General features: G+C 38.4%; 1 protein-coding gene across 1 annotated transcript in view; it reads right to left on the bottom strand.

Moving 5' to 3' along the window:
• The window catches only part of LOC129768321 (homeobox protein caupolican), a 102,550-nt gene that overhangs the window by 32,344 nt on the left and 48,503 nt on the right, over positions 1-21,703 (bottom strand). The gene's annotated exons all lie outside the window — the stretch shown is intronic.

Raw genomic sequence — 21,703 nt, forward strand, 5'->3', positions numbered from 1 at the left:
ACATAGTTCGGATCGGTACGTGCCCGGCCAGTACCCGTAACTACATGATTTTATGGTTCTTTCGATTTTCAAACCGTCCGATAACGGGTAGCCACGATGTATCACGATCATCTACCCACTTTATTTGCACTGCCGCCGTGCATCGTAAATCGATGCAATTCTTCCCATATGTTATTCTTAGTTCCAATTTAGATTATTGCCACTGTTGTTATCGCTTCATCGGTCTGTTGAAAGCCAGCCAATATTGTGCCGGTGTGTAGTGTCAGCCGATTACTGTACAAATAAAGAGCGTTGGCTTTTATCAATGTTTGATTAATAAATCAGTCGCGTATGAAATAGACCAATTCAATATATTTACAAATATTGTGCCGAACACGCAAACACATTGGTGTAAACTCTTCATTGACGATGACACACGGCCTTTGATAGCTTACAAAGCTGGTTAAATTTTCCGTTGTTTGACAGAGCGTGAATCAACGTGAACAGTTTGTATATACTCTTTTTAACCAGCTTGAAACATGTTAAATAACCAGCGTTGCAAGGTATTATTTTCAAAGGTCAGAATGCATTTGTTATAACAATCCGAATCGTTTCGTGTTAAAAAAAAAGAACCAAAAAGATTATTTAGTAGTCAATGTGACCTCCTTTGTCTTCAATCACCAATTTCAGACGCTAACAACTCGATCACGGAAGCACCCAGATTTTAAATTGAGATCAAATCGAGACTTCTGGACTGCCATTTTATGGGTTGAACGCGGATCGATCGGAAGGATACTCATCTGTTTTCATAATCCTTCATGAGTAACAGCCCCAACGCATAATATTTCCTTTGCCATGTTTCATGGTTGGTTGTAAGATGTCTGTCCTGGAATCCTTCATCTTTCACAAACTCTAAGTCACCGTTTCCGATCAGATGACACGCTTCCAGAACTCCAGCGGCTTGGTGACTTGACTCCTTGCGAAGATAATTCGTTTTTTCTCGTTAACCTTGCTCTCTAGATCAAGGTCTGCTTCGCGTTGTCGAATGTTGCGATCATGAATCGGCAGATCCAGCCTTTTTGATGGTGATTATTTTGACCGTTCGTGTAACACTTTTCGATTCTCTTTCTGGTCGATCAGCCGACACTTTCATGCTGTTGATGGTACCGAATGGTATTCTGAACCGCTCTACGACCTACTCCGTACTTCTCGGCTATTTACCGTTGAAATTCGTTGCGTTCAAGGTCGCGCACAGTAATATTTCGAATCTGCATCGAATTTCGTGTCCGCCCGTTTTTCTACAGCTTTAAAAACTATTCTCGAGGTCACAAAAAGTTGACTTTTGCGCTCTACAATTTATGTTTGTGCTACACGTAGACAGTGTTGAAACCTGGAGGTGCAGCAATGAAAAATTAACAATAAAGTATTCTTTCGGGAGTGGATTTTGTTTGTCATATCATGCAAATCAAGCCTTTAGGACAAAATTTATCATTTTTATTTTTCAAAAAGAGATCAACGATATTTTATAGTAAATTGAGCTATAACGTTTTGTTTTTTCTATACCATCAATTAAAATCGAGAATCTTGTTAACACATTAAGGACCACACGTTTTGGGACGAACTTGAACGCTTCATTCATCCGGATTCCACGAATGAGATCGTTTCCTTCGGTGTGGATGAGACGAAGGCGAGCCATCGGTAGGTCTTGTTAGATTGTTGGCAAACCAAGGATTTAACCATCAAGTGTAGAAAACACGGGTTGTTTCGGGATCCATCAGTAACAGACGGAACGCGAAACACGAGAAAACTCGTGAGCGGTCCGCAGTGTGTTGAAAACTTAAAAGTTTTGTTCAAATTTGTATTACTATTCGAGCTGGATTTTTATTTGTGTCGATCACTGCACATTAAGGATTACATTACCGTGCCAAAATTTCAGAAATCGGTAAATTACCGTTAAAACATTTTGAAATAAATAATTTTCTTGAAAAAACGGCTTTTGTTGCTAATAATTAGTATATCAAAAGCATTTTCCAAGTTTTGGCTACTTAGTTTGTTGGTTTAAGTAATACTTCAGGACATGTAGAATGTCATATGTGTCGTCGTCTAATCTAGATCGATTCTTATTAACAAAATTTCCAGAAGAGAAAAACGCACGTTTAGAGTCCACCGATGTTGAGCGAACAGTTCGAAGAGCATAGAATATTTTTGTCATGTATTTGTATCTGATGACCTCTGATCTGATGAAATAGTGCTGAATGGTATCCTATATTTAGCTGCCAATCTAGCCAGAATAGCATCCAGAGGGCCTGACTTGGAGAAATATTGGACGATGACGATTCTCTCTTTGGCCTCGGATCCGGATGTTGACGGAACTTCTTCGGTCGGTTCCGAAATGGCAGAGGCAGCTCGATTGTCCAGTAATATTTTTTTGTTTTAATCGGAGATATGTTTTTAATCCAGTTTAATCCAGTTTTTCGATCTTATTTTGATTTTCGAGTAATATTTCGAAGCGGCGTAAAGGCAAATATTATTTATGGTGCAATATTACGATTACTGGTTATTGATTGTAAAATTATCGGTAATTCGGTAATAAAAAATGACCGTAAAACGGTTAACGGTAAAACCGGTTAACAATCCCTACTGTACATGTGTTGCATTTTTAATTGGTTTGATGCATAAACTCGTATCATTCAAAGATCGTTAGAATAAACTCAGCTGTGAATCTGAAGAAAAATAGCATTTTTTCCTATACCATTTATTTATTTTATTATAAGTCTACTCTCTAAAAGTTTGATACAAATTTTGCCACGGAAACTATAAACTGTATTACTCCTTTTCATTGATGTTATTGACGTAGTACTACGTCTTTCGTTTCTGTGCTGGGGTGTAAGTTCGAAAACAATAGCGTTACGTTTGAAGTACAAGGTTTTGAGCGGTAATAACCCTCTGGCTGTTGAACGGAGTAGTTTGAAAACCACTTCCTTCAATAGATGAAAGAAGCAGTGGGGAATTTGTTACTTATTGACCCCAAAAACTAGTTTCGATAGCTCAAAAATTGCATCGAAAGCAAACTATTGAAATCACTATAATAACATTATAATTTATTATATTTGTGCTTTTAACTTGCTTAAGCTTGGTTTTCCCGTGATGAAATCATACCCAAGCGAAAGAATATGACTTCGCATACATTTGAACAGACCATAAGGCGATTGCCTGATACTAACTACCAATCGAAGCAACCTGACGAAACTGAAACCGTGAAATACTTTTTTGCTTCTTTTTTGCTATCGTGTTGAACGGACATGCAAAACTGTTTGCTTGGGGATGCATTCTGATGGGCGCTATTGAAATGATTACATTTATACATTAACTGGTATCCTGGTGACGTTGCGTACAGTGTTGCCTCACGTACAGATTTATCTGAAAAGGTACAGGTTTTTTCGTTATTTTTTGTACAGATTCTGTACGGTACAGAGTACAGATTTTCGTCAAAAAGTACAAATTGGTACATATTTTTTCCGCGAGTGAAATTTCTTACATTTGAACAAAGCCGCTTTAAGGTACATGATTACTTTCACGCCGCAGTATCGCTTGATGCGACAGCTCGAAACTTTTTATAATTGATAGTATGCAATCTAGATAAAAAAAACTATGTATAAGCATCATCAAACACACGAATGACGAATGAAATGTAAATGTGATATTTGTAGTAAATAAATGAGTTTCTTTTGCTAATAAAATTAATTTTTCTCTACAACGAATATTTTCGTTGGTACAAATTTTTGGAAGAAAAAGTACAGATGAGTAAGATTACTAATTACAGGGTAACTTCGATATAACGTACATTTTACTTTCAAAATTGTACGTTGTATCGAATTGTACGTTATATCGAAGCATAATAAAGAACTATGAAACGTAGCTTATATCACTTTATTGTGTTGCTGTTTGAGGAAGGTTGATGAATTAAATCAATTAAAAGACGAAGCCAACTTTTCTCATGGTGTTTCCCTGCGTTCTGTTGATTGAAGTTTGATTCATTTAGAATCCTGATCCACGAAACAGTTGTATTTCGGGATTGGTTAAAGTTACAACACAAGTTTTAGTATCAAAATACAGATAACTTATTGTTCTTTCAGAAAAAACATATTCAAATTATTTTTTTTTGGTTTTGATAATGTGCACTTTATATCGAGGTAAAATATACGTTATATCGAGTGACGTCAAATCGAGGGTACGTTTTAACGAGAGTACATTATATCGAAGTTTCCCTGTACTCAGATGATGAACCCAGATTAAAATATGGCAACACTGGTTGCGTACTATATTTTGTAATGCTATGAAAATGATACCTAGTTTCCCCTTTACATTAGTTAAATTATTAATTTTATGTAAATGATGAACCTTCGAATTCGATTATAAACGTTATCCAGTCGTGTGGCCCATAGAGCGGTAAATTTCAAGCAGTCGCCATAAAATTCTTAGAATAAGACATCGAAAAGTGTTTAAAAAAACAGGAAAAAATACAGATAGTGTCAAAAAGTGTGTTCAAAATTCTGATAATAAATTAAAACCAATTGAATATCACCCGACAAAGAAGCTGATTTGTAAAATAAGGAATAATTTCCTGTAATTTTTGAATTAAGATATTTACGTTTATTGGAACGAAAAAAATAAACGCGAGATAACATTAAGAAAAAAATAGTATAACATATAATTTTTTTTTTGTACTTACGTATTACCGCCACCGCTGCGCAATTTTTATTAAAAAAAATCTCGTTATTAAAATCAGACCTATCATTGTTTATTATAGTTTTTTTTCTCAGAATTCTGCACAAATCAAACTCTGTGCAGAACACAATTATAGAAAAATAATCGACAGGATTCTCAAGTATAAATGAAATAATGTTTCTTATTTATATTTCTTTTTTGCTACGTGTTCTATGTTCATCTGCTTATTGAGAATACTCTAAATATGTAACTTTTAAGAAATGATTACTAAGCCAACGGTAGTCCCACGTTAACCATGCGGTTATATCACAGATATAACCTACCTCCAGTTTTCGAAATATAAAAGGTATGAAACAGCTGGAAAAAATTGATAGGTTGTGTCCGAAACACGACCGCATAGTTAACATAGGTTTACATGCTGAACCATGCTGGTTTCAAATATCGTATATTTCGGCGATTTCGATAAGGTTTGTACGATTATTCCTTTTTTTTCTTTTTTAACGGAGAAGTTAAATCTGTCGATTCTTTCATCGCCGAGTGTCTGGACAATTGGTGATTGATTGTATTTTTTTCTATTCTAGATTTCAAACAAACAAAATTCATTCGGCTCTAGCTTTGAAAGGGTCTCATTACAATTTTTTTTATCTGTATTATAGTGATTTTCGACTCATTTGGCTGGTTCGTCACTTTTACTTCCATTTTTGGAAGAATGTCGGGAGTGAGAATTGAACTCGTGACCTTCAGCGTGAGAGGCATGGATGTTACCACTACGCCAGATCGCCTCCTTCTCATTACAAAATCAATCCCTGTAGCTTGACTTGAAAATTGAAAGAGCGAGGGTGAGAGAAAGAAAGAGAGAGAGAGAGAGAGAGAGAGAGAGAGAGAGCTCATAGACCGCTCGTTTAGCCGAACGCCGGAAAATTTAGAATTGCTCGAAAAACTTATAAAGATCTATGTTTTCAATCAATTTTTTTGGCGTAGATATAGTATACTTGAACCACGCTCACTGGAACAATACAAGTTGCACTGACAAATACACCGAACTGGATGACCAAGCATTTGGTTTGCCCTACATGGTTTGAATTATATTACTAGTCAGCTAGATTTTTTTTAAAAGATTTATGAATTTCGTTGGATTTCGTTTCGTTTCGTGTGCTTTTTCTCACAAAGTTTAACTAGGAGAAAAAAAGAGAAACTGATCAACTACACTATATAACTAAACATTCTAACAATTTTTCGCTGTTTTCCCTAGTTCGACATCAAAATGTGAACTTATATTCAATTGTTGTACCTTCAATGAAGATGATATGTCGAGCATTTACGAACAAACAGTAATAAATTGTGTTTTAATTTCGAAAAAAAAAACATAGGAAAATGGGTTAGACGGTTAGACGTAGGTAAGTGCAAAAAAGCCCGGTTAATTCCGCATTGTCTGAACCACATTGGCACCACTTGCCCAAGGGCACATTCAGTGATCCCATCAGCGCAGCCTGGCCCGAAGTCCGCTATCACGACTATTGGTTCAGTCAATGATGGAAACGCTAGCCGCTTGTAGAGATAACACTCAGTGTGTCGTGTATGACATGTGAATATACGCTGCGTGAGCTGAACTGAGGTCAAAGTAGGCATCGTACGCACCACTCACCATCGATCCGGGAATGGGTTCATTCTGCGGTTGCTTCGATAAAAGCACTGCTGCAAATCTCGCCGATCCGAGTTGGCTGGCCGAGTCGTACATAATTGTGGTGGTACGATTTTTGTGTGTATATAAATACATGGGTGAAACACACTATTATTGACATTATTGACATTTAAAACATCATTTAGGTTTCGCTCGTTTCAGTTCGATAATGTAACCAGCAAAACATAAGCTACATGCAGCCGTTGGTTGTCGGTGTGTGGTTGCGCCTTCGATCGCATGGGTATCGTATCATTTGGTATCATTTTCACATCGTTAAATGATGTGCAACAGTTTGTCCCGATACTACCGTGGTGAGGACACAATTTGGTGTATATTTACACGAGTGCTGTATTCAGCTTTTTCAATGTTGATAAACCAATATTTGCCCTTCCATCATCGGGCCTTGCTACAAACGAAATCAGTGCGCACTACATCAAACACTCTGTTGGCCGCGATACCGATCTATCTATCTATCATTTAGACACGTCTCAGAGTCTATTCCGGCAGCTATCTAATTCGAAGACGACGATTTGCTGATATGGAAGTATTTTGCTTTTGTTTTCGCGCGAACCGATTGGGAAATAGAGAAGCTATATGTACTCCTAGTTGTGGTTTCGAGTGTTGTTTTCTCGCGTCCGACAACCGTGCCGGGGTTGTTTGTACAAGATCCAGAAACATCGAACGCCGTGTGTTGAAAAATTCCAACCTCTTATGTCTGCTTTTACACACTATCAATGTTCCGCGGGTAACACGACCAACAGCTCACTGATAAGAGAAATGATTGAACGTTTGCGGAGGACATATTTGCCCTAAGTACCGCATTCTCATATCACTTAATGCTTACCGTACAACCTCGAAGACTTATTGTTCGAGCCAAAACTACACCTCTCAAACTGAGAACCTTGCTTATTTACACTCAACTGATCGAAAAGACGGAACGGTACATACAAAAGTATTGTAACCTTTTTCTACACGTATAATCACCCAAAGCTGCATCCATCCATCCATCGAAAGAGACAAAAATATCGCCGATGATTGACTGCGCGTTTCCAGCGAATTGTTCCAGGTTTTGCTCGCCCAGGGGGCTTTTGGCTGGGAGTGTGAAAATGGTAGCGCAGTGGAACATAAAATCTAAAGCGTAATCCGATTATCATATTATTTCATGGTATAAACAAAAAAAAATTCAAATCCATACAACGTGCCTAGTCAGCGCGCTATTGCTGTTGCTGCTACTGTAGAACATAGCACACGAAAAATGACGAGGGAACATGATGTTGTTAGGAGGATGCGGAACAATACATAAATCGAGGCCTGCTGCGCCGTTTGATTGTGCCTAGCTGTGCGTTTTTCTGCTGTGCTGTGTGTTGGTGTGTTGATCCACAATTGCATTTTAACCCATCCTTATGATGGGTGCTACCGAATCGTGTTTTCCTGGGTGCCATCAGTCAACCCCGAAGAGAACAACGCTATTAGTGAGTTCCATGCTACCGACAAAAATACGGAAATGGATGCGAATGCATATTGACAGGGCTTAACCCGCCGCGCCGCGCTCCAAGTCAACGAAAAGAAGGGTGTTTGGAAGAAATTGATAATTTTATGAAATGTGCAACTCTACATAATGCTTTGCTGTTTGCTCCGGACTACATAAGCTGATTAGCATGTTTTGTGTAACAGAGAAACGGAAAATATTCACAATGGGTGCGACGATACACGTTTAGGGGGGTAACTTTCCGTGTCAGCACTGGTTCCTCGAGACAGAGGGCGAGTTGATATGTATTATACATTATATTCAATTTAACAGTTGTTCCGATAATTGCGATCAATTTTCGGGCATTTTGACTCCGCTTCACTGCACACACACCGAATTATGAGAGATTCATAATGTTGAAATGGTGGAACCGAACAGAAATTATTTATGGGCCCATTAACAGTTTAAATTGGTACTGATGGGTTGGCTGACACAAGCTGTCGATTACACACAACCAGCACAACAGCAACAGACAATGATGGCACCACTTTAATTCGTGATGGCGGTGGTGACAGTTTTAAAACAAGCCGCGGCAAACCATGAATTATAGACAATTATCTATGATCAAAATTTAATCCAATTTCAAGCCATTCAACTGCTGCACACGATCTGCTGTTTTTGTCGGGGCAAAACGACGGTGTACACACGTTCAAAATTAACCAGATGATGTCGGGTTAATCTTCTTCACTTGTTTAATTGATAGACATCGTGGCATTTTTCGTGATCGGGTTCTGACGGAGCCGGCATCTAGAATTTCACAGAAAGCTTACCGTCTTCGTGGTTTTCGGCGTTGCTTGTTGAATCTGAATCTCGTGCAGCACCCAACGACTCGCCTCGTCTCACTGACTCTCTTGCTCTATCGAGAACCCTGAAGCCAGACATATAAGCACCAAGTCGTGTATTATTAATATTTCATTCGTCGATTAACCCCGAGCTACGATGGAGTTGGGGGATCGAGAAACGAGCTAAATGAAATCGACAAATGGCTAATTTCAATAAAAATCTTGTATTTTCATTTTTTTCTTTCATTCCTTCAAAATGTTTGTCCCGAGAGAAAGAAGATCAAAACGATTCCGCCGCATCCGTATTATTGCTTTTTACGACGCGGGCGACTATAGTTGACGCAGAGTGAGTCGAGATCGTGGCCGAAGGAGCGGCAAGAGAAGGTGAAGGATTGGAATCTGTTGAAATCTTGATACTCAGATCTTGTAAAGGGTGTACAAGCCGATAAGAATCGAAAGACACACACACACACACATACACTCGGTTGCTAAACTATATGGACGATTGATGGCAGTGACAACAGTTAAACAACGCTTCGGACAAGCTGAGAAATAGGACTTGAAAGTCTGTTGAAGCGAAAAAATTAAGCTGATCTGTAAACATAATCTATGCACACAGTCAATATTGATACGGTGGTGGTTAGGGTTTCGAGGAAGAAAAGCGCCGACAGCACAGAGCGTTTACGTGTGGCTGGCACCTCAGGTAGATACTGGCTTGCATTTGTTGACTCGTAGCCATCTAAAACAACAAACGACAGAATGCCAAATAGCAGTTCAAAGGCGGAAAAGTGGATACTGGTGAAACTGAATCCGGCGAGAGCTAGCAAACTCTGTTCGTGAAATCGGCACGCTATGGAAATGCGATGTGATTCGTCGAAGTGGTGACGTGTAAGTTACCAAAGTACCACTAATAGGCAGCAAAAATTTGTTCATTCAGCGTTTTATTCCATTGTGCTGCAACACGCACACCTGGAAAACTCTATTGGGCTTATGTGCATGTATATCGATCAAACAGATGGGACACCTCCTTAATCCACTCGTGCGATTTTTACGGCCCATCAGACGCACTCGGTGAAATCAAACATCCCACCATCTGTGTCAATAAACTTGTTTATGTACATAACATTTGCACTGATTTCCAGTGATTACACCAAACCTTTGTCGGAATGTTGGAACATTTTCGCTGTTTTTCGCTAGACACAGCATAAAACTTTCCGCTACACAAGCTGTAGCTGTTTTACTGTGTTTGATTTCGCACTTTTCCCTAATAAATCTCTACTCCTCGATTGTTGTGTGCGCGACTGACAACCCACCCCTGATGGAAACCCGCAAAACGGTCGTTTCTAATGAAATAAAAAATATTGTTTTATTATTATGACATTGGAGTGATTTCTGTTTTGTTTATTTTCGACTGTTTATTGCCCTCCCCCCTTGGGTGTGTGTAACAGAGTTTCCCGATCGACATGACCCGATGGATTCGTTACTGGCGTTGAGTTTCAAATATTTACTATGTTTTTGTTGTTGCCGTTAAGCGCACCCGATTTCGGAATGTAAAAGGCAATGCCACGGAACGGAATTATGAGTGCGTGCGGCGTGCTGTCTGGGACTACTTTAAACGCGGGCGTAGGTGGGTACTTGTCATCGGAAAAAGCACGAAACACGGATCTTAGTTGGTGTGTTCAATAAATCTTCAAACGCCTTTGGTACAAGGTGTGAAAAAACGGTCGCCCATATGGCGGAGGTCATGCGCGATCCTGAATTCTTTGAAATCCTCTCTTACAAACAGGCAGAGATGCCAACCTTCCTGATTCTTCAGGATTTCCCAAACTTTTAGCACGTTCCCAGATATCCTGACACACACTCGAATCAACCTGTTTTTTTAAAATGATCCTGATTTTTTCTGATTTTGTACTTTTCACCTTATCAGAATGAAAATTATACTCAATAAAATAGGTTGGAAATGAGAATCAGGGCCCGAAATCTTCGAATGTGAAAAATGAAGAATGACTCTACTCTCCGTAGCTTCACTTCAACTAGAACTGCTCCGGCAGTCGCCGCCAACAAAAAGTGACTTGACTAGAAAATTACTAGCGTTGACTAGCGAGGATGACTGGTGAACTAGTCCAGTCAGTGATTATTTTAACTGACGCGATTAATGGATACAAATCTGCCTCTTCATTCAACTGACTTCAATCTACACTTCCATTTCCCCCTGACACTAATTTTATACACGCATACGCAATCATATTTTTACGTTCATAAAAAGAGGAACGAAAACATGATTTCTGATGCAAACAAGAAGTTACCCCATCAATGGACGGTTTATGGTCTACCCATCGTGAATTCAAACCAACGAACTTAGACATTTATCAAGTATGCTATAAAGATCCTCGCGTTAGTATTAGTAAATAGCGTGCACAATAGTGCACACACACTGCACGCTATTCACTGCAAAATGCAATGAGGACAATTTGACTGGGAAGAATGAAATGATACAGTGGAGTCGGTAGAGGGAGATAGCGACTTAGTCGTTTTGGCGGAGAAACTGCATGGAGAAGCCAAAAGTCATTACTAACTGAATGCGGATATAGTCAGTCAGATAGTCAGATAGCTGACTATCCTCAGTTGACTATGACTATGCAGAGCCCTTTTGAGAACTGTATAATAGCCTTCATAAAAAATCTCTCCGGTCTGCACTTGTATTATGTTTAATACACTGCGACGTTTATTAAAGCTTGAAATTTACGCGAAAGAAAGAATCTTGAAAAACTTGGTGTTTTTAGAATGCTTAAAACACGTAGCCCTAAATCTTACTCAATCATTTGTCCATACATTATGATATTTCCATAAAAAATTCATAATTGTAATGTGAAATTATCTTATCGGATACAGTTTTTGTTTAATACTTGTCCCTACTTGTGAACAAAAAGTCTTCCTCTGTTTTTATTTTGGAGTGACAGAACACGAAGCTCAATGCGTTCAGCGCGACTTGAATGAATGGACATTGAAGATAATTATTGTTGTGAAATTTTCTTCTCTCACTCCTGAATCTTACTCCAAGAATGAAAGATTTATATTTGCCAGATTTTATGTGTATATCATATTAGTATATATGATTCAAAACCGTATAAGAATATGTGATACTCTTATTCACGTACATCCAAAATTTGGATTGCAGTCCTCTGAAGAATATCCTGCGTTCTTGCACAATTTTTCGCAATTGATCTCGAAGTTGAATCCATTCATTATTCTCGAACCACAGCTATTCTTCCATGTCAATCGCTTTCGGAGGAAAATTCGAGTCTGATAAAGAAATTAAGCGACAGGAATCAGTGATTGTGGCATTGCCACACAATTTGACCTAACAAACTTCAATGGATTGCATCTCTATCGGCCACTCGCTTCATAAACGTAACGAAAATGCCATTTTGGAACAAATCCTGATGGGTGATGAAAGTGGATCATTTACAACAATGTAGAGCGGCAAAAACAACTCGTGGTGAGCAAAATGAATCATCATTAACTATCTCTAAAGTTGGTCCTCACTCGTAGAATGTCATGTGTCTCTGTGTCTGGTGGGATTAGGAGGCGTTCTGTATTTTGAGCTTCTACCAACAACTAGTCAACTAGCGTCGTGTTCCATCAGGACAGTGCCAAACTTCATGTCTTTTTGACAGCACTACGAATTATTTTTCAGTCTGGCTGGGATGTGCTATGCTACTAACTAAACTAAGCGCATCTTGCATCTTCAGATTATTACAGGCTCAGATTCCAAAGAAATTCTCTCAAGAGCATGGGCTTCGATTCTAAAGAGGGCATTTAAAATATCCTGAGGATCCAATGTTTATGAAATTTGTCAAGTGGTTTTTGGTGAGATTAAAATGAATGTTCACTGAAAAACAAATTTACAATTTTGACGCAGGATTACGTCTTTCGGGAACATATTGGGGTACAAATTGAAAATCGAAAATCGAGCACATCGTGAAAATTGTCCAATTTTAAACGTTTATTGCTCAGTCATTACATGATTGATTGATGAAATTTTGCCGTCAATCGATTTCGGCACTCCATAAAATTTTTTATATTGAAGAAAATAATATATGTCATGAAAATAACTATCGAACAATTGAAAAATCTCAACCTCTATCCTAACGGAAATACCCACTTCTGATTGGTCGAAATTGACGACACATGCGGCGGGTCCCTAACAGAGACATCAAAACCAAGCTGCCTGGGAGAAATCGGCATTGCAAATACATAAAAGTAGGAGGAGCTTTTGTTCCCACCGAAATGTATTCCCTAACAGAGGCATCAAAACCAAGCTCGGCATTGCAAATACATGAAAGTAGGGGGAGCTTTTGTTCCGATCGAAATGTGTTCCCTAACAGAGACATTAAAACCAAATTATTATCAAATAGTTTAATGATGTAATTCTTCAAACATATCCAAAATCAACAGATAGCCTAACGGAATCCTACGTCAACTATGCGGTCGTGTCTCGGACACAACCCTCCTGTGACTTTTTTTCTACGATCGGAAAATTCGAAAAGAAAAGATCGATTTTCGCGACTTTGTGGAGTAGAAAGAATATATCCAAAAAATCGGAGAGGAAAGGCTAATCTTTTAGTTATCGATCCAGGATCGCCCAATTCTATTCACTATCACTTATTTGACATCCTCGAAAGCTATCCAAATGTTGACATTATGTTGTTAAATTTGTCAGATTAAAATGTACACTGGAAAAAAACCCGCTACGATCGAAAAAATCGAAGGAAAAAGATCGATCTTCTCGTTTTTTCGGATACAATTAATCGATCCGAAAAATCGGAGATCGGAATGGAAAAGATCGATCTTCTGAAAATCGATGCAAGATCGCCCAATCCTACTAACAACCCAACCCGACCAAGCTATCGGTTGAAAAAAGTCTGCAGTGTGCGGGGACTCTAAAGGAAAAAAAATGATGGTTTTTGAATATTCTAGTTGAAGGTTCATCAGCAGTGTTTAAAATGATATCGCAGCGAAATTAGAAAAAAAATTTAATGAAAAACGATCAGAGTACCATAAAAGGTAACACAAAGTGATTTTGTAGTATGGCAATGCTCAGTCACACTCTGCAAAATCGATAAAGGAAACGATTGAGTCGTTTGGTTGGAGAGTTCTTTTACATGCATAGATGGGACACGATTTCAACCAGCGCTAGCTTTAGAAAAATCTTTCAAAAGGAAGCTTGTTCTAACCATAACCGAATACAGAAACGATTGTAATACTCCACCGAAAGCCAAGATCAGCAATGGAAGCGACCTATTAATTAAACATGACCACGCCCACCGAGTTAATGAATCGATCAGACGTACTGAGAAGAAACAACGAATGCCTAGCTCGCTTCTGTAGGTTTGTTGGTTGTTAACAATAATTTGAGGAACTTCACCGCGAAACACCTCCCCACCCCTGACCGTAGTAGATCCATGTCGAACGAGTGCAGCGAGTGAAAAAAAAAATAAAGAGGAGAAGAACGAGTAGCAATATGCGCGGGGAACGTAACGAAATTGCGTGATATAATCATTCATCATAATCACCGGCCAAAGATTTGATGCATGTGTTAGGAAACTGAGCTGAAATAGAGTAGGGAAGAGGGAACACAACACCATCAGCTAATGTACGAGAGCATGAAACACGAGAAAAAATAAATTAGCATTTACGCGATATGTGTCTTCGCGGCAACGAACGCGGTGGCTACTACGATGGCTAATGTCAAAAAAGGTCAGACAGCAAAGCGTTTTTTTTTGTCTCATCTACTGACAGCCAACTATGATGAGGGTTGTCAAATATGGTCGACTACATACCTATATATTAATTTTGCAAACGCGCTCATGCATACCTGATGGTTATGTGCAACAAGGTAGAAGTAAGTCGTGATAGCTGTTTGAACGTTTGGCTTAGAAACATGATCAAGGTGTCTCTGATCAATGTAGGAACGAGACATGACTAATTTGACGAACAGAAATTTAACACAAATTTATACATGGCTGTCGTCGCTTCAAAATTGAGTAGATGGGGGAAAATGAAGCTTGTAAACTGGTACAACGCAGTTTAGAAGATTGCATTTTGTTTTCGAGCGATACCCACCGAATCATTTGTTTCTCACACACATGTTTTGGTTAGCATTCGAATGTAATAACTATCGATTTCATATCACAGTGAAATAACAACAATCACAGTCCCCCAACTCGATTAGAAAATTATTCATCCCCAGTCAACACGAAAAAATGTTTTTTTTTTCATATTGCCAGCCCACAACAACAACGGAAAATGATTAATAATGGCGAGTGCAGGGAAACACCGGGCTGGTGAGGATTGTCACGGAACGGTACTGTTTCTATAAATATGTGTGTGCATCCCATCGATACCTCGATTCGAGAGCACCAGAAAATTTAAACCACCCCATTCTCTCGTGTCGAAGTCGTCCCTCAATTGTGTAGTTAATAAGTTGTCAATCAAAATTTGCGTGTTAATACCGTTCCATGCCAACGTTCCGCGATAACTCTATTTATAAACATTCTGGTGGATTCCAATTGGGCACTGCGGGCACCTCGGGTTGATTTTCGGTTGGAAAGCGGCGTTGTTCTCACTTAATATGAACACCTTGTTCGATACCGCAAACAAAACAAAACAAAATAAATTCAATGATAGACACTTTGCAGACAGAAGACATGTGCGTGAATGTGCAGCCACTACTGTAGTAGTATCGAAACGGCATCATGATGACTCACCCTAAATAGTGTGCAGTTATATTATTTTCTCCTTGCTTGCTATTTGAGACACCAGTTTTTCCAGTGCACGTCGAAAACATCATGTTAACAATTTTCCTACATGTTCTGACCATGCTCGTTAGCAGTGTAAAAACCGACTCAACGAGTTTCGCTGCTTTCCCGTCCGTGGCCATGTCGATAAATGATTTTTCCTGACATTCAAACAGCAACAATTAAACGTTATTGAGTCTTCAAACACATCGCTGCCGTTTTCAGGCCCTGTTTTCTGTGTTTGTTTGTTGAGCTTTCAATTTTCGACTCCGTTTCGCTCAATTTACTTTTTGGCTAGCGCTTTCTTTCATGGAATTCATTTCGCACATACACACTTTATGCTCACTTTCCATTTCAGCATAGACACTCAACAAGAAGCCGAGAGCAAAAAAAAAAAAAAGATTAGAAATGGATGACTGAAAACTGGATTGGATTTCGTCCCGAAATCCCTTTCAGCAGCAGCATCGAGAATCGTTGGTTCCGTTTTTTTTTTGTCACGCTGAACCAACATGTCAATTGGCACTCACCAGGGATCGTTTTGGACTTCTAATTTCGAATAATTGAATGGAAAACATAGTCAGCCATAGAAGAATGCAGCAGCAGATGAGCGTTTGACAGCTTTGAGAGTGCAGCTGGCCCTTCCTGCGTTCTGTTCCAGCAAAGTTCGGGCGGCTTATGTTGACCGTTCCCTGGCTTAGGGTTTTGTCAGCTAAAAGTGTCAAAAATTCGTTTACTTGCCATAATGGTATGAAGAGATTATCCCGAAATTGGAAATAAGTGGTTAGAAGTTACGTTTTTTTGTAATGTTCGTTGACCAAAAAAGTTTTTTTTTTGTATTTTCCATCAGAAATTATTTCAATTTCTCTATCTCTCGCCTTAGCACAGTGTGATCACACGCTCGAAATTATTCAAATGAGATGATTTTATTATTTCATTGTCGCGTCTCGTACCGCCGTGACGAAGCAACTCGCTTACGGATCGAAGACCTCCGAACTTTAGAGTACCGGTCTTGTTTTTTCAAAGCTCCTTGTATTTATGTTTGTATGTGTGCATGTTGTTCGTGACAAAAGAACCCTCGCTCGGTCGCGATAGGGCCTTGCCACTGGTCTGTAACGATTCCGCCGAAACAGCAGCAAGCTGAACCTACAACCGGGAAGGGAAGTGAACCGGAATAGAACCAGGTAAGATATAGATTTAATGTTATTTCCATGTTTTAATACTTATCAGATCTGTTTGTAAAAATGGCGTTTTCGGCTTTCTCTGTTTACCATAATTGGCTGTATATACGCGATGGGGTGAATGAGTTTTTTTGGTGGAAGATTCTCTACCTGAATGTGAACGGTGCAATAGAATTAATCATCACGAAGCGTAATAGAAATATTCCCGCTTCTAAGCGAGGGGAAACGATTGGTCGTCCTAAAGGCAATACATTTAGCTCAATTATTCTTGTTAAAATACGCATTAACAGTGATTAATAAATTTCTCGATCCCTTCACCGTATTTCGTGCCGTTTCGTTCGTTTCTCCCTCTCTACAGCGTTCCATTTTCAACGATATTGGCAATTTATTTATTTTTGTTTCTAAGCATGGATCGTTTCGGCGCCATTTATGAAAAAGGCGGCCATTTTTCACTTTCTGTGTTTATGTTACGGTAAATTTCGGATGTTGTGATGCTCGTGATTGAAGTAGACTCTCGAGTAGCTGTAGCATGCAGCTGTAATATTTTCCTAATGCTCTACCGTTGTAAAACTACTTTTCTGGGTTGTTGCGTGTTGTGACTGTGCTTGAGCGAGTGTAATTACTCCACCATAATGCTTCAAACGGCAGCTAACAATAACAGCTATGTAGGTTTATGACTTGAACTGATGGTAATTGTTTGTGCACTTTGACAACTAAGTCGTGATTATCACAGAGAATCGCATATCTCCAAAGACAGAACTGAATTATACGCTGTTCAAGTGCAAAAAGCTGGATAGGCACACCAATTGGAATCATTTGATACCCCCGTTTGTACGCAAACCATAAAGTGAACTGAAGTAACAGAAAAGCTTACGTTTTTGCTACTCATTTGTGCGGGTTTCTGTGTGTATATCATTGTCCCGACAAGATGTTTCTACCTTGACAGGCTGCAGTTTATCGTCGTTTTGTTTTGAACGTATTGAATTTCTCGCTGGCTGGCGGACTGGATTGCTGCATATCGACACACGTGAGTTTTAGCGGAAACTTTGGTTAAGATGTGTGTATCAACAGCGAATAAATTGTATTAGACCGATTCGACTAGGTTGTCGTAACCAAACGCGATCAATCAGACCTGGGAGCATACCAAAAGTCGCTCGTCATAATCCGCAGCGAACTGTCGGAAGCTCATATATCTTCGAATACCTCAAACAGCAATTACCACATTAGACGCTAACAACAAACAAGTCACATGCGCTCACTTATATTTATTACTCTCCTCGTTTACTACCAACGGTGGACAAATTGGAATCCGTTACATCGGATTGTTTTGTTCGACCGAGACTTATGGGGACAATTTTTATGACTCTCCACATTTTATGGCGCTCCAGGTAAAGGCACACGGTAAGGTGTCGCAATGAAACTTAACATATGGAGTTATTGGTGGTTTGCTCTCCCTCTCTCTCGCTATATCGCTTTGGTTAATTTTTCCGGCAGCAAAAGCTGAATGTTTTAGAAGTTGTTGTAGGTGAACTAATGTGGTATGATTGAAGCAAAAAACATAGACATTATACATTTGTGAATAACATTCCAGAGATCGCCCGAAAAATTATTGTAACCACTGACTGATATATAATACAGTGACACATTCACGAGTAATATATTGAATAATATTATTGATATTCAGTTGATTGTTGAAATCAATGAAACACAGTTGAACATTATTCGACGTTCAACAGATTGGAGCCATTCACTGTGATTGAAGAATTAATTACATTTTTGATATCAAACAACTCGATAAAGATTTTTAAAATATAGTGCATCTCGCATGTTACAATGGAGTATTTATCAATTCAATCGAATTAATTGAAGCGTTGTCTATCACAGACTACTACTTTTTCCGATCTTTTCACACTATTTCCATAGAAGGTAAACACGATGCTAATGGTGTTAACCATGATTTTGTGTATAACTATCCGGACAAGTGTTTTGATAAATTAGCGTTTCAGTAAAATTGATTATTAAATCAAAAATTAAAGTTTTACCTAAAACAAATTTAAGTATACATAATTCATAGATGTTGCCTTAAAACCTTGATACCTTGAGGAATAGGGTTAAGCAACACTGAGAGAATCACTTGCCGTCAAAAACGATTTCAGTTTTATTCTTTCGAAAGAAGAGAACCGTTGCACTGTTGCAATGGAGAATATACATGAAAACATTCCATTCAAAAGTTTCAAAATTGTTTTGAATATCTTTGTGACATAGGGATGAGCGCAGTCATAAGAAGAATGACTTCGTCGTGCCTTTGCTAGTAATCCGGTCGTTAAAGACGAGTGTTCAGAAAATAATTGCCCTTAAAAAATATTCATGTAGCAAGCCACATTAATCAATTTTAGGCCAAGCGTTCGAAAAATCGAACAGCAACTTTGATAATTTTTCATGTCTTTGGACAGGAATCATATGGTAATGTTTATGCACCGAAAGATAGCTTAATTTATTAGCTACCACTTATATCGATTTCATTCAATTTTAAGTAACTTTATTGGATAATAAAATCGATTTAAAGCAAGTATGTTTGGAAGGTGTTTTCAATTTCAATTAAAAACCCCAATAAAATACAAAAATATGTGAAGTATTCTACAGTATTGCTTTGATAAAAGAACATACATTGTGATATAGAGCGAAAATCATTCGATGGAGCGGCATACAGGAAAATAACAGCCGGGGAAATTGAGTGTTCGAAAAATCGAACGTTGGCCATAACGAACTTTTTTTTTCTGCTGAATCAACACCAACCATCTAACTTCCGCTGCGCATTTTGATTTGTTTACTTTAGAAGATGGAAGGTTTTCCAGTTATTCTTGCATTTTCAGTTGTGAATGTTTGCAAATATCGATTAATTCAGCAAATATTATTGAAAATCTGTATGATTTTTGTCCGTAATAACCTTAGGTGATGGCGGCCCGTAGAATTTCTTTTGTGGGGGAGCTGGAGGAAATGATCAGTACGTGAAACGAGGATTCTAATGAGATTGTTTGTGTGAATATTCTTCCGCCGGACCGACTAATAATCTCCCAACCTTCTATGCCATAGTTTTTTAGCTCTGCTACTTTGCAGGTTTTGGAAAATGTTCGATTTTTTCGGGAAATGGATAATTGGAGAGACTAGTTTTTAAGCATTGATATTTCTCCACAGTTAACAATAAAAATAACAGCATAAGAAAAAGCCTGTCAGTAATAAATTTAAATTACATAAAATAAGAAATGCCATATCTCACCTTAGGTGGATTAATTTATACTTAGAGACCTCCATTCTCCTGTTCTTGTTCTTCCGAGAATCCAAAATGATGCCTTTATGAATACCGTATATTTGCTAAATGAAGTGACTTTTAGTTCGCAGTATGTTTGTACTTGCAAAGAAAAAGTGCGGGTTTAGGCCAATGTTAGATTTTTCGAACAGTCATTTCCCGGAAAATGGAAGATGGGAAAAAAATAATTCTTGAACATTGGAGTCCCTTTAGCGTTAATAATCGAAAATACAACAATGGCTTTCGTCAAAAAAATAATTTTTAAAGCTTGGTCGTTAATGGGTTAATATTGTTACCTTCGAATTAGTCTCCGTTGGATGTTATGGACTTATGCCAGCGCTTCTGCCAACATTAAAAACCCCTCCACAATTCTAGCTTTGGGAAAGCCTTTAGCTCTTCGAGCCTTACGTTTTAATGCCATCTATGCTTGTAAAACGACAACTCTTTGAGGTTCTCTTAATTTTTAGAAACAGGCAAAAATTAAATAATTTTTGAACAAATATTGTTACCACGCGTTTCATACCCAAAACGTTCGAAAAAAATTGACATGAGCGAATCATAATCAGCGTTTTTCAACGGTTTTTTTATGTGCTAGGGCATTCATCTTCTCCAGCGTCTTCACGGTCATCTTCTAAACGCCTATATCACTCCTAAACTTTTGGCCTTTGTTAACAATTCAAAATTCTGTCACAATTCATTACATTTTTTACGCAACGTTGGATACAAAAAGTACAATCCATTTCTTTTAACAAATGAAAATCGTCGAGCTCATAAAAAACTCTAACTTTTCGACTGCTACATATAAAGTAAACAATGAATATGGTTGAAAAATCAACATGATTTAAAAAAAAGTAATTGGATTCTTCAAACCCGCGTTATTTTCTCAACACATCTCGTACTGATGGTGCACAGTTCAATTGAATTAATTTTAGACAATGCACTCTCTCGTAATGGAATCGATTCCTGAACTACAATTAATCTTGGTTTCAGTTCAGGAGGCACCTGATAATCTCTGCCCAGTTTCTATAAGACCAGTTTAAATTCGCCGGCCATACGTGCTACGTGAGATGATTTCAAATTATGACTAGAAGTGCTAGTATGGTCACAACAATGCAATGCATGGTTTTCATATGTGGTTATGTGTGAACGTGTAACGCAAAAAGAATGTTTCTCGTTTTTCGAAGGATTAATTTTATATAAGACCACTTAATAGGTTCACACAACAATAGTTGCACATAATTATATAAAACGTTAAAAGTTTTTTTTTTTACGTTTTCGACATCTGTCAACCAGCCTTCAGAATGCAACGTTGTTGTCAGCACCGTTTTTGCACCGAGTGAAGACACTGTGTTTTGCGCCGTATTTCGCTCCGTATTTCTATACCTGTTTTACACCGCGCTTGAATCTGGTTTGCTTTCTCTGTTGAGTTATTTTTCTCCACACAAGCGTATACGGTTCGTAGGGAGGCGCGCTGTCGGTTTTATGCTTTACTTAGAACGAGCGAAGATAAAAAGGGTGCTAGAATTTTATGTGTGTGTGTGTGTGTGTGTATAAAATGAGGCGCGCATCACACAAATGAGAAGCGATGTTAAGTATCTGAATTATGCACTGTGTTCATTCGGCGCTCTCGTTTTGATGAATTTGGCACACTTCGTACCAAGAGAGAATATGTGTATGTCATGAACTCGCGCTGATGAAAACTTAACTCGAGTGAAGCGCA

The sequence above is a fragment of the Toxorhynchites rutilus genome, chromosome 2 (genome assembly GCF_029784135.1).
Source record: "Toxorhynchites rutilus septentrionalis strain SRP chromosome 2, ASM2978413v1, whole genome shotgun sequence".
Taxonomy (NCBI): Eukaryota; Metazoa; Arthropoda; class Insecta; order Diptera; family Culicidae; genus Toxorhynchites; species Toxorhynchites rutilus.